The sequence below is a fragment of the Sminthopsis crassicaudata genome, chromosome 3 (genome assembly GCF_048593235.1).
Source record: "Sminthopsis crassicaudata isolate SCR6 chromosome 3, ASM4859323v1, whole genome shotgun sequence".
NCBI lineage: Eukaryota > Metazoa > Chordata > Mammalia > Dasyuromorphia > Dasyuridae > Sminthopsis > Sminthopsis crassicaudata.
This window is the reverse complement of record NC_133619.1, coordinates 230,207,558-230,220,268: the sequence shown is the minus strand read 5'-3', so window position 1 is coordinate 230,220,268 and position 12,711 is coordinate 230,207,558.

The following is a 12,711-nucleotide window of genomic DNA, read 5'->3' as shown; positions in this document are numbered from 1 at the left end:
AATGCTTTTGGATAAAATCCCAACTTGGCAAAGGATGGAGATTCAAGAATTCATTTATAATTTATGCTTTTTTTAATAACTTGCTTTGCCATTATGGAAAAGCCACTTGACTTCTCTGAGCTTCAGTTCCATCACCTGCAAAATTAGAGTGTTGGAATTGATTTATTTCAAAGATCCTTCTCAACTCAAACATTTTATGTTTCATTCAATGACTCCTTTCATTCACTTACTAATTATATAATAATTTAACAACAAAAATTTAAAGGAAAGATATTTTAACTGAAAATTGTGTCAAATTTCTTAATAACAGCAAACAACAAGCATTTATCAGTAAGCAACTGGTAGATCTCAGGCATTGAGCTGGGTTGGATGTCAGGAAAATCTGAATTAGAATCTGCATTCAAGCTACATAGGCTTCAACTTTTTCAATGAAGTATGATCATCTACAGTAAGAAAGTAGCCGGGATGTTATAGGAGGCTTATCTAAGGAAGAAAAGATTCAGGACAATTTCTGTAGAGAATGTAATAGAGAACTGATTAGCAAAAGATTAGTGAATAGTGTTGGTCCTGAGTCAGAACAATCTGAATTAAAATCTAGTCTCAGAATATTTAATAGCTGAGTGACCCTGGGGAAGTTTGCCTCAGTTCCTCATTTGTAAAATGAGCTGGAGGGGAAAAAATGTCAAAGTACTCCAGTATCTTTGCCAAGAAAACTCCAGATGTGGTCAACAATGGAAAAAGGATTAATACATGTAAGATTCTAGGAGGAGCAAGTTGTAAGTGGATAATTTAAATTATGCCATGCCCTCCAAAAGTATTTAGCAGAGCTTAAGCAGTAGCTGAGAAGATAAAAAGCTTAACTAATCTAAGATCTAAACTTAGAGAGAAATGAGTGATAAGGAAAATGGAAAGCAGAAGGAATGGAGTGATGAAGTGAAAACAGGTTTAGAAAAGATGAGATAAAAGGAGAGCTAAAAGATCAAAATATTATAATCAGAAGACTTCAGAATAGTAAATTATATAAGTGGAAACCATGAATGATGATGATATCAAAAGCATATATATATGTATGCTCTTATGATATATATATATTATAAGAGTTAAGAAAGTCAACAAATTGAGAACCCAGAGTATTTGAGGGAGGAGAAAAATATAAATTGAAGTCTCCAAGTAAAAGGCTATAGTAAAGTGGAGAGAAAGATTGAGAGACAGGTCCTTGTAAAATGAGAAATAATTATTTGGCTACAAGGATATGGATAGAGTGGCTGGAAATAAGGCTGCTAATTAATGTACTAAGGGAAAAGTCTGAAAGTGTAAATGAGAAGTCTACCTATTCCTCCTAGCCCAGTATTTTGGGGGGAGAAAGAAACATGATAAAAATATATCCAAAGCTCTAGAAGGTATCCAGGGGTTCAGTGTCTTCAGGGTAGAGCTAGAATTTTGTGACTAAAATTTGGCAGGAAAAAATTGTCTAATGTGAAGGACATACTAATATTAGGTCTGGATCCCAGAAATCATAACATAAGGGGGAAGGTAGTATGAAATAGGGTTCTAGGACACATGGGGCTAGTATGGATGGCACAAAATAGCAGGTAGTATATGTCAATGAACAGAAAGTTCACATAAATATACTATAACTCTGATTAACAGTAATTCACAGCAGAATCATAGGTGGTATATGTTGTCATGTCCATACTAAGAAAAATAGGAATTGTCCTTTGATTACTATTCCTGGAAAAAGAGATAAAAAGAAATAAGGGTTTGTAGACTGGAGCAGAGAAGAGATCAAGGCGCTCAAGCTGACATAATATAATAGCAAAATTCAAGAAATTCCTCATAGGAAGGCGACTAAATTTAAAGGACTCCTAATGTTATAAACAACATGCAATATCCAAACTAGGTTGACTTGGAATGACCTATTAAAAGACTTCCAAGATTTTAATGTCAGGTCAAACATGAGACAGAAGAATTCAAATCAGTGCAATGACCAATCCCAAATTCAAGAGATTAATGATCAAATAAAACTACCTCCTTTCAGTAGAGAGATGGTTTATTACAAGTTCTAAGAGAGAAATGGTCAGTTTCTCAGAATGTTTTGCTTAACTGTACCCCTATGTTACAAGAGAATCGTCTACTAGTGGTAGGAATATTATTTAGAAATATTATTACACAATATAAAAAAGCATTAATAAAACTTAACAAAGACAAGGATGCAGAAAGTAGAAGAAAGGAAAGAAGAAGTAAAAAGAGAGAGACTACTTTGCAAAAGATCTATAGTCCAAGAGACTGAAATTGAGAGTGGGGGGGGAATTAATTGAGTTTCTAAAACTACTGGATACTTTGAAAAATTTTCTCTTTATCAGGATTATTAATTAGATATTTCCACACATTTTTTAGCAGAACTGTTCTAAACTCAGAGATCATGTGACAATTGATAATAGCTTATTTTGATAGATGGCACCTTAATTAATCAAACATGCAGATATTATCAATGGATCCCAGAGAATCCCAACCAGATGTTCCTAACTCAGAGTCCCTTTGTGAGCAAAATATGGGTCTTGTGACATACTCTTGCAGCACCCTAGGATGCAAGGAAATGTCTCTATTGACAGACTTATTTCATACACCCTGACCTCACATCCAATGACTTTACCTTTGATATTATTACATACCTCACTCTTGAAAGCAAATATAAACAGCTTGGCTGCCTTCCAAAAATCCTCCTTAAAAACTCCTCATCCCTCAGCTATTTTGGCACACCTCAGTTGGACTTTCTCCTCTGAGTCTAGTCTACATCTCTTTTGTGTTTTGTGTTAATAAAGCTTTGTGACCATAAGAGAATTTCCATGAATTCTTTCAAACCCTCTCCAAACCATTTGGAGAGAGAGGAGAAACTATTTATGAATACACAGAACATGTTAGGTTTCTAAAAATTTACTTCAAAAATTCTTGACAAAATGATACTATTATTATAGATCTGTGATCTTCTCAATATGAATTTTCTCACCAAAAAGGTCAATAATAGTCATAACCCATACTGTCATCTCAGGCACCTCTTGGCTATGCTTTCCTATCTACAAATTAAACAGTAAGTATTCCAAATACATCCTTTGTCGACTCTCTTTGGATAGAGAATTTTACTATAATGCAAAAATCCTAACTGCATATTTGTACATCATACCAAATAGAGAGAAGTGGATTATCCATCCCTATGATTCAAAATGATGACTTGAATATTTTGTCCAAGCAAAGCTCCATCTACATGATCACAATAGCCAAAAAAGAGCTCTCTAGAAATTGTTAGAAGTAGCAGAACAGCCAGCAAGTCTCAAACAATAGTTTCTGAATGAGAATAATGCCCCATCTAAGTTCTATGGGTTTATTACTTCCATCATTCCTTCCCTTTCAAAATGGAAAAAAATAAAGGTGGGAAAAGGAAATCTACACATCTTTGCTCATTACAAAAGACACTTTCTTACCAGGTTCAAGCTACACTTGCAATTCATGAAATGCCATAATTCTCCAGTTCAAAATTGTAAATCTTACTACCAAAGGTTAAAAGGTAAAAAAGGTAATGCATGCAAAATGTTTCCATCTCGGGGTGGAGCCAAGATGGTAGAGAAGGCATCTTCTGGTTCTGCTCATTTCACTTAGAATCAGTTCATGTAAGTCTCTCCAAGCCTCTTTGTATTTATCCTACTGGTCATTTCTTACAGAAACATTCATATACCACAATTTACCCAACCATTCTCCAACTGATGGGCATTGATTCATTTTCCAGTTTCTAGCCACCACAAAAAGGGCTGCCACAAACATTTTGGCACATACAGGTCCCTCCTTTGAGTTTTTAAATGAGTTGTTTTGCTCTATGGAATTTTTTTTTTCATTTCACTATTTTTTTAAGTGAATTATTTTCTTTTTCCAATTCGCAAATCCTACTTTCTTGGGAATTCTTTATCTTTTCCAATTCACAAATCCTACTTTCCTGTGACTTTTTTACCTTTTCCAATTCACAAATTCTGTTTCCCTGCACTTCCTGGGAATTCTTTACCTTTTCAAATTCACATTTCAGGAAATTATTACTCTCTTACATAGCTTCTCTTTCCTTTCCCCATTTTTCTTCTAACTCTCTTTTAAGATATTTAATAATCTCTTCTAGGAGAGATTTGTGTGATGGGGGCCAGATTACATGTGGAGACTGCTATTAATCTCCTTGGGGTTGAATACTGGTCTTTCTGTTTAGAAGCTACAGATTGTCCTTTTCATTATTTTACTCATTTTAAACACTTTTTTATTTACCAGATATATGCAGGGGTAATTTTACAGCATTGACAATTGCCAAAACTTTTGTTTTAATTCTAATTTTGTTTTGTTCTAATTTTTCCCCTCCTTCCACCCCCCCCCCAGCAGTGTAAAAGTAAAAGGCTGGAGCAGAGGCTATTATGCTTCAGGTGAAGTGAAAAAAGCAGGGGTAGCCATCCTTATCTCAGATCAAGCAAAAGCAAAAACTGATCTAATTAAAAGAGATAAGGAAGGAAACTATATCTTCTAAGGGTAGCATAGACAATGAAGCAATATCAATACTAAACATATATGCATCAAATGGTATAGCATCTAACTTCCTAAAGGAGAAGTTAAGAGAGTTGAAAGAAGAAATAGACAGCAAAACTATAATAGTGGGAGATCTCAACCTTGCACTCTCAGAATTAGATAAATCAAACCATAAAACAAATAAGAAAGAAATTAAAGATGTAAATAGAATATTAGGAAAATTAGGTATGATATATCTTTGGAGAAAACTGAATGGCAACAGAAAAGAGTGTACTTTCTTCTCAGCAGTTCATGGAACCTATATAAAAATTGACCATATATTAGGACATAAAGACCTCAAAATTAAATGTAGGAAGACAGAAATAGTAAATGTTTTCTTTTCAAATCACAATGCAATAAAAATAATATTCAACAAAAAGTTAGGGGTAAATAGACCAAAAAGTAATTGGAAACTAAATAATCTCATCTTAACGAATGATTGGGTGAAACAGTGAATTAATAATGTCACTCAAGATAATGACAATGATAAAACATCACACCAAAATTTGTGGGATGCAGCCAAAGCAGTAATAAGGGGAAATTTTATATCTTTAGAGGCTTACTTGAATAAAATAGAGAAAGAGAAGATCAATGAATTGGGCCTGCAACTTAAAAAGCTAGAAAAAGACCAAATTAAAATCCCCCAATAAATTACTAAACTTGAAATTGTAAAATTAAAAAGAAAAATTAATAATATTGAAAGTACAAAAATTATTGACTTAATAAATAAAATTAAGAGTTGTTTTTTGTGGAAAAAAAACAATAAAATAGATACACCTTTGGTAAATTTGATTAGGAAAAGGAGAAAGGAAAATAAAATTATTATTATTAAAAATGAAAAGGGAGAACTTTTCACCAATGAAGAGGAAATGAGAGAAATAATGAATTACTTTTCCTAACTTTATGCCAATAAATTTAATTATATAAGTGAAATGGATGACTACCTCCAAAAATATAGCTTCCCAGATTAATAAAGGCAGAAATAAATTCTTTAAATAGCCCCATTTCAGAAAAAAGAAATAGAACAAGCTATTAATAAACTCCCTAAGAAAAAATCCCCAGGACCAGGTGGATTTACATGTGAATTCTACCACAAATTTACAGAACAATTATCCCCAATGCTATATAAATTATTTGAAAAAATAGGGAATGAAGGAGTCCTACCAAATTCCTTTTATGACACAGACATGGTATTGATACCTACACCAGGTAGGTTGAAAACAGAGAAAGAAAATTATAGGCCAATCTCCCTAATGAATATTGATGCTAAAATCTTAAATAAAACATTAGCAAAAAGATTACAGAAAATTATCCCCAGGATAATACACCATGAGCAAGTAGGATTTATACCAGGAATGCAGGGCTGGTTCAATATTAGGAAATCTATCAGTATAATTGGCCATATCAATAACCAAATTAACAAAAACCATATGATCTTCTCAATAGATGTAGAAAAAGCATTTGATAAAATCCAACATCCTTTCTTATTAAAAAAAAACACTTGAGAATATAGGAATAAATGGACTTTTCCTTAAAATAATCAGTAGCATCTATTTAAAACCATCAGTAAGCATCATATGTAATGGGGATAAACTGCAACCATTCCCAATAAGATCAGGAGTGAAACAAGGTTGCCCTCTATCACCATTACTATTCAATATTGTATTAGAAATTCTAACTTTGGCAATAAGAGTTGAGAAAGAGATTAAAGGAATTAGAGTAGGTAATGAGGAAACCAAATTATCACTCATGATATGATGGTATACTTAGAGAATCCCAGAGATTCTACTAAAAAGTTATTAGAAATAATCAAGACTTTAAGCAAAGTTGCAGGATACAAAATAAACCCACATAAGTCATCACCATTCTTATACATCACTAACAAAACCCAACACTTAGAATTACAAAGAGAAATTCCATTTAAAGTAACTACCGATAGTATAAAATACTTAGGAATCTATCTGCCAAGGGAAAATCAGGAACTATACGAGCAAAAATACAAAACACTTTCCACACAAATTAAGTCTGATCTAACCAATTGGAAAAATATTAAATGCTCTTGGATAGGGCAAGAAAATATAATAAAGATGACAATACTACCTAAACTAATCTATATATTTAGCGCTATACCAATCAGACTCACAAAAAACTATTTTAAAAATGTTAAAAATAAAAACAAAGTTCATATAGAAAAATAAAAGGTCAAGATTTTCAAGGGAATAAATAAAAAAAAAAAAAATCAAATGAAGGTGGCCTAGCTGTACCAGATCTAAAATTATATTATAAAACCATTTGGTATTGGCTAAGAAATAGACTAACTGATCAGTGGAATAGGTTAGGTTCAAAGGACAAAATAATCAATAACTTTAATAATCTAGTGTTTGATAAACCCAAAGACCCCAGCTTTCGGGATAAGAACTCAATGTTTGACAAAAATTGCTGGGAAAATTGGAAATTAGTGTGGCAGAAACTAGGCATTGACCCCCACTTAACACTGTAAACCAAGATAAGTTCAAAATGGCTTCATGGCCTACGCATAAAGAATGAGATTATAAATAAATTAGAGGAACATAGTATAGTTCACCTCTTAGACCTGTGAAAGAAAAATGAATTTATGACCAAAGAAGAACCAGAGGTCATTATTATCACAAAATAAAAAACTTTGATTATATCAAATTAAAAAGCTTTTCTACAAACAAAACTAATGCCAACAAGATTAGAAGGGAAGAAACAAATTGGGAAAATATTTTTACAGTTAAAGGTTCTGATAAAGGCCTCATTTCCAAAATATATAAGAACTGACTCTAATTTATAAGAAATCAAACCATTCTCCAATTGATAAATAGTCAAAGGATATGAACAGACAATTTGAAACTATATCCACTCATATGAAAAAGTGTTCCAAATCACTACTGATCAGAGAAATCCAAATTAAGACAATTCTGAGATACCACCTGTCAGATTGGCTAAGATGACAGGAACTAATAATGATGAATGTTGGAGGGGATGTGGGGAAAACTGGGACACTAATGCATTGTTGGTAGAGTTTTGAAAGAATCAGGCCATTCTGGAGAGCAATTTGGAACTATGCCCAAAAAGTTATCAAACTGTGCATACCCTTTGATCCAGCAGTGCTGCTACTGGGCTTATATCCCAAAGAAATACTAAAGAAGGGAAAGGGACCTATATGTGCCCAAATGTTTGTGGCAGCCCTTTTTGTAGTGGCTAGAAACTGGAAAATGAATGGATGTCCATCAATTGGAGAATGGTTGGGTAAATTATGGTATATGAATGTTATGGAATATTATTGTTCCAAACAGAGAGGTTTGGAGAAACTTACATCAACTGATGCTGAGTGAAATGAGCAGAACCAGAAGATCACTGTACATTTCAACAACAATACTATATGAAGATGTATTCTGATGGAAGTGGATATCTTCAACATAAAGAAGATCCAACTCACTTCCAGTTGATCAGTGATGGACAGAAACAGCTACACCCAGAGAAGGAACACTGGGAATTGAATGTAAACTGTTTGTACTACTGTCTTTCTAGCCAGGTTACTTATACTTTCAGAATCCAACTCTTAACGTGCAACAAGAAAATTGGATTTACACACATATATTGTATCTAGGTTATACTGTAACACATTTAATATGTATGGGATTACCTGTCATCTAGGGGAGGAAATAGAGGGAGAAGGGGAAAATTTGGAAAAATGAATACAAGGGATGATGTTATAAAAAAATTACTCATGCATATGTAGTGTCAAAAAATTATAATTATAAAATTAATTTAAAAAAAAAAGTAAAGTGCAAGCAAAGCTTAGAAAGCTGCAGGATGCTTGGATCAATAGGAAGATAGATGAACTTCAGTTTTATACTAACAATAACAATCCAAAGAGCTTTTTTGATGCCCTGAAGGCTATTTATGGGCCAAAGACCTATCATGTATCTCAATTAGTCAGCACTGAAAGAGCCACATTGATTAATAATAAGGATGATCCTGAAGAGGTGGGCTGAACACTTCTATAGGATTCTCAACAAACCATCATCAACCAATGCAGAAGCCATTGATTATATACCTCAGGTTGAAGACATTTCCTTTCTAGCCAAACTTTCAAGTAAACAAGAGGTTTTGAATGCCATTAGGCTCCTCTCATGTGGCAAAGTACCCAGTGCTGATTCTATTTCAGCTGAGATTTACAAGGTAGGGAGTCCACTATTCATACAAAAACTAATGGGAATTTTCTAGGTTATATAGCAAGAGGAGATAATCCCACAAAGAATTCAAAGATGTCTCCCATGACCATTTTAATCAAGGAAAAAGGAAATAGATTGTTTTGTGACAAGCATAGGGAAGGGGATCTCTTTCTTAGTCACTGCAAGAAAGATTCTCACCTGAGTCCTCCTTAACCATCTGATCTTTCACCTGAGAGATAGTCAGCTCCCTGAGAGTCAGTGTGACTTCACAAAAATCCAAGGAATGATTAATTTGGTGTTTGCTACCCAGCAACTCCAGGGGAAATTCCAGGAGCAGAACAGAGATCTATACACAATGTTTGTCAATCTGACTAGAACCTTTGATACTGTGAGTAGTGAGGGGTTGGGAAAAACTATGGCAATGCTTGGTTGCTCAGAAAACTTCATTGGCTTTGCACTTCAGTTTCATGATGGCATACTTACACATATTCCAGATAATGCACAATGCTCTCAAGTAAACTTCCCCAGTCATAAATGGAATGTGTGCTTCCAGACACTGCTGTTGCCACCTACAATTCACTCATCTCCCCTTTTCAGTCCGGACCCCACCGGGTAGGGCTGGCTATGCAACCCTTGTCAGCCTGAAGCAGCTCAAGAAGATGAGACCTTTGTCCTTTTGTCCCAAATGAGTCTGGGTCTAGACTGCTTGAAGTGGGATTTATATATTGGGGTGAGAAATCTTCAACTGATGAAAAAGAGGGGGGACTGAATGGGACTGATTGGATGAAGTATTTCTCAGTATTGAGTCACATGATCCCCGTTCCCAGAACTGGGACATTGGAGAAGTCATAAAATCTCGGGAGGGATGACCTTTAAACCCTGAGATACAGAAAGTTGCAGGAAGTGACATGACCTGTGGGAGGCAGCCAGCATTGGTGACCATTGGTCAAGGATGGTTTCGTCCTTTTAATCTATCTAATGAGAAGGCTTGAGTCTTTTGCTTTTAAACCCTGGACAATCCAGAAGCTGGCCAGGTTCCAGGTGCATATGGCGTAGTTGGGATGGTTCCCAGGTGTATTTGGGCCTCTCTCTACAAGGATTAAATAAATTTTTTCTCTTTGTACCAGAAAATAAAAAAAGACCATATGCTTGTTCCCATGCTTTTTAGCATAAAGTTTTCAGCAATGTTGTCAGATACCTTCAATGAAGACAAAAACAGCAGCAAGGTTCCTTTTACACTGTAGGTAATTTTTTTTTTAACTTGAAAAGAATATAATCCATGACTAAAGTGAAGGAATATTGGTGGGTGACTTTTTATTCACAAATGACATTCAATGCAGCCTCTGAGGCTAAAATGCAACAAAGTATGGAAGCATTCTCTGCTGATTGTGGTCATTTCTTCCTGACAATTTACTGATAGGTTCTCCACCACACCATTCATACGTGGAAATACTGATTACAGCAAATGGAGAAATGTAGCTAGCATTTGTCAGAGGCAGGAATGAAGCATTCTAAGATCAGCCAGCTGTCTATTAAGCTATGCTCCCTCCCTTTACCTTCTTTTATAACTGATTTTTTTTTCCCCTCTGAAGACTGAGTGAAACGAGAGACAAAAGGCCATTTGGGAAATATAATTTCACTCTGGCAACTTTCAGCAAAAAATCAGTTATACAGTTCTCATTTACATTTTAGTACCAAGATATGATGGAGAATACATCACCTTTGACTTTGTATATGAAATACAAACAAGTTAATTAGAAGGTTTAAAAAATAGATTTTTAAAAGCTATCTGACATGTAACTTCGCAAGACAAGAAAATTCTAGTTTGCACATTCTGATCACCAACTCTAACAATTCAAAGGATTTATATCCAAGGCAACAAAAATTGTATTCCATAAAATAAATCTTCCCATATTTTTCTCTATTTTTCATATCTAAGTTTTCATTTACAAACAACAAACTCTTAGTAGAGTTGCCTATCATCTCCTGCATTTTTGTGTTCAGTCTCTTTACAGCCTCTTTGTGACTCTTTGTGACACCATTAGGACTTTCTTGGCAAAGATACTCAAGTAGTTTTTCTATTTCCTTCTCCAGCTCATTTTACAGATGAGAAAACTGAAGCAGACAGAATTGGATAACTTGCCCAGGATCAAATAGTTAGGAAGTATCTGAGGCTAGATTTGAACTTCTGACTCCAAAAGTCTTCCTGACTCCAAGCCTAGTGCTCTATCTAATGCTCCCCTAATTGCCAACAACCACCACAGATAATAATAATAATAATTCATTTCAAGTAGCACTATCAAGTGGAAGGCTTAACCATACTCTGCTTGATACCAGAGGGCAGCACCAGGAGGACTGAGTAAAAGTTGAAAAAATCAAATATAAACTGGATTTAAATAAGAAAAAAAAAATCTTTCTAACAAGAATTCAGCTAAATTTAAAAGATTGTCTCTAAGGAAGGCATATATTCTCTTCCCTATAAATCTTAAAATTAATCCAGGATGACTTGTAGGTATATTGTAGAGAAGATGCTATTTTTTAGGTTTGAATTATAGGTTTGTACTATATGACATATGAGATTTCTTCCAAACAGACATGCTATGATTCCATAAAATCAAATCTAATCACACTGGGGATGAAATTTCCCATTCATCTATATAGAACATTAACTTTAGAATTCAGGTTTACCTATTTAAACAGTATGACTTTCAGACTATTTATGCAAGAGGAAAATAATTAGCATAAAAAGGAAGGCTTTGCAGCATTAAGATGATACTCATGATTTGGGGAGAGTAGAACATCTTCTTTAAGGTGTTTTCCCAATGGTAGTGACGGATTTGCTTTTAGTTATAACCATCTTTTCCCTATTCTCACTTCTGATTGATCAAAAATGGTTATTGAAGTATAATACATGATCATTCCCTGTGTGCAAGGAGTTCACGGTTTAGTTGTACATAGAAAACAGGCTCATATTAAAAGAAAAATGACCAATATAAGATAATAGATGTGAATGCCAAATTTTGAAACATAGCATTTGTAATATAGGAATTCAGAAGAAAACACCAGGGACCAAATGTTTCATAGAAAAGGCAAGATTGAAAGTCTAAGAAAGACTTTGGATAGGTGGAGAATAGCTCAAGTGGGGAGAAAAATCCAGGCAAAAGATATTATAAGTGGGATATCTGGACTTAAGACCAGATTTCAGACTCTTATGACTTTTGGATATTGGTGCATCTATATTTAATAGTTACTAAATACTCAGTTTTCTTGTTTATACCATATTGAACTATCTATTGCCTATAATTACATGTATATAGTGATTCAATATAATTTAAAGAATATAAATTTTAATATTCACTTTGCTTATTTTTTATTTGGACACAGCCCTTTTATCAATCATATAACCTAATATTCAGCTTACCCATTCACCCCCCTATATATTTATTCCTAAACTGATATTTCTGTCAAATTCTATCTCTTTTGAGTTGAAACTTTCTTTTTGACAAATTATTCACCACTCATCCCATAAGTATCAAAAATACTATTAAATTAACCTATTCATTGACAAAAGAATACAAAATTACTTTTATGCTTTAGTTAAATAGTAAAAGAGAGGGAAAAGGAAAATCCACTTATTTGTATGTATGTTGTTATATACCTGAAATTTACATGTTATATTAAGTAGAACTATCTTTCTGTTCACATTTTGTAATTTTAAAAATTAAATGCAGTATCTTAGATTAAGTCATAATTAAGAATTTTTATCTAGGGGGAAAAATAAAATAAATTGAGGAAAGCACAGAAATACAGTCATGCCAAAAGAGAGGGCAGTGAGTGTCCAGTCTTTTCCCAAATGAGAGTTTAAGAGAAAAGGCAATTCCAGGAAAGGTATATCAGCAAAGAATGACTAATTACCTAG